The following is a 2,745-nucleotide window of genomic DNA, read 5'->3' on the forward strand; positions in this document are numbered from 1 at the left end:
AAGACTCCATGATGACGGATGCAACAACAGCTACGATAGTAGCTAGAAACCTCCTCACTCCTAAGGATAGTAGGCTGCTTTCAGGACGGTCCGATGAGTTGGCCGTTCAAGAGTCCCTCGCTCTCAGCGTTCAGTGTGCAGGCTCTGTGTCCAACATGGGCCAACGCCTACTTGCTCGCTCCCGTCAGGTTGAATCGTTGATGGCAGAGGTGGAAAGTCTCAAGCAAGAGATCAAGCAGCTGAAGTATGAGAATAGAAGTTTGCACGTGCTTGCAAACAACTATTCAACGGGCATGAAGGGGAAGCTTGATGAGCTGCAAGAGTCTGAAGGTCGGATTCAAAGCGACCGTCAAAGGTTTTCGGCTTTCCTCCAGAGGCACCTTTTTCCTGGGTCGTCCAGCGTTTGGCCAAGTATTGAGGCCACGAATGCTCTATCTTCGATGCCTTCCGCCTCGATGCCTTCCGCTCCGATGCCTTCCGCTCCGATGCCTTCCGTCCCGATGCCTTCCGCTCCGATAGTTTTGCCACGTAATGGGTCTTCACGCAAACAACCTTTGTGAAAGTTACATTCTTTTATTTTTCTTTTCTCTCTCTTTTTTTTTTTTTTTTTTTTTTTTTTAATCAAATCAAACGGCATGGAATTGGTCCTTGAATGGAAGGTGATACTTCAAGTGAACCGGCATTGGTTTGAATTCTAGTGTAGGTGCCTGATTCATAAAAAACAGCAAGTTAGTATAAAATGTAATGGAATTTGGAAAAGATGACTTACTTGTTTTGTCCGACAAGAACTCAATGACAAACACCACTCCTTTGAAAGTTTCAGGGATATTGGACTTGGCCAGATTGCATGTGATGGTTATGACTTGTCCAATGTCATCAAATTCAACTTCTTTGGGTTTTGTGGTTTCAAGAACGTTCTCTTTGATGAATTCATGACATTCCCTACTTTTCACCTTTGGAAGGGCTTCCAAGATGTCTTTTTCACCTTCTTCTTCCTTGGAAGTCATGAATCTGCAAGGAATAGGGATACTTGTTGGAACGGGGTTAAAAATAATGAAATTTGGAACAACCATACCTGAATTAGATGGCATAGGAGCAATAGGTGCCTCCGGTAAAGGTGTTTCCACCCTTGCCGTGGGTTGGGTGTATTCCTCTTCCTTTTCGTTTGATTTTGATGGTTGTGGGTCCGTTCCAACCTCCTTGTCACTTCTCAACATGATTTCCTTGGCAGTTTCAAATTCTCCATTCGGATTTGCAATGGTTGAACAAGGGAGTTCGCCTTGGTCTCGAAACTGTCCTACGAACTCCGCGATCTGCCCAATTTGCATTTCCAAGTGGTCCAACCTTTTGTCTTGATTTTGGCCCTCCTTGACTTGATTTTGTGAGCCCTGCACCAAACAAATTAATTCATTAAGCTTTTGATTATAATCTATTGACGAACTTGAGTTTGGTTGGGCATATTGAATATGAGGTGGCTGCCAATATCCTTCTTGTTGAACATTTTGAGGTTCCCACCACATAGAAGTTGAATGATCACTCCAATCCGAATTGTAAGTATTGGAAAACACGTTATTCCTTGATTGAAGATCAAATGTACCAATGCTTTGCATTTGGGACCTTTCCATGAGCTGTGACAAAAGAGAAGCATTATCAAGTGCCATATTGTGCTTCTCTAGTACTTGAATTCAACAAATAAAACACAAATCAAAAACTAAAAACTGAAATACATAACAGAAACTAAAACTAAAACTAGAAAGAAAACGAAAATAACAATCCAAAGGATTAGCAAAGTTGCTAATCCCCGGCAACGGCGCCAAAATTTGATGCGAGATTTATACGCACACAAATTAAACCCTCTTTTTGTCAATTGTAGTATATGTATAAGTAGGGATCGTTCTGGACCGGGGATTAGGAGGGATTGTTAACCACTTGGATTTGACTCAAAAACGTAAAATAACAATATGAAACACTATACTAGACTCAAAGAATGCAAAACTAAACTTTAAAACACTAAGACAAACCAAAAGACTCAAAACAACACAAACACACTCAAATCTGCCTAAAAACCACTTTCTGGGCAGATTTGAGCACAAACACAAATTTGGACGAAATTAAGTAATAACTTGACTCAAGAACGTAAAAACACAATATAAAACACTAAACTAACTCAAAGAATGTAAAACTAAACACTTAAAACATTAAAACAAACCAAAAGACTCAAACATCACCCAAAACACTCAAAACTGCCTTAAAATCACTTTCTGGGCAGTTTTGAGCACTTTGGTGAATTTGGACGAAATTGAGAAATAAAATGAATCAAAACACTTAAAAGCACAAACTAAATTGATTTCTAACTAAATTGGACATTAAAGTAAAGGGGGATTTAGATTTATACGAAAATTGAAATAACAAAACAAGTTAATAAACTAAACAGCTTGTAAAACGAATTTGATGGAATGGAATGAATGGATGATAGAATGGCTAAGGGGTTCATCTCCATACATGTTATACTTGCATAATAAAATGATTTCCAATTGCATTTCAATAAACCATGAAACTCAACACCCCGGGTTAACCGTGATGCACTAATTAACCTTCAAATCTTCCTAACGTTATTGAATTGGATGGGTTAGCGCATACAACAATTCAAAACATTCCCCACAAGTCCTCAACATGAATGCATAGAAGAGATACAAGCAAGAATCATTACGCTCTATGAAAATTATAAGTGTTGACGAGGCATTC

The sequence above is a fragment of a genome, unplaced genomic scaffold (assembly GCF_019419815.1).
Source record: "Pyrus x bretschneideri cultivar Hongxiangsu unplaced genomic scaffold, Pyrus_bretschneideri_v1 Contig108, whole genome shotgun sequence".
Classification (NCBI taxonomy): domain Eukaryota; kingdom Viridiplantae; phylum Streptophyta; class Magnoliopsida; order Rosales; family Rosaceae; genus Pyrus; species Pyrus x bretschneideri.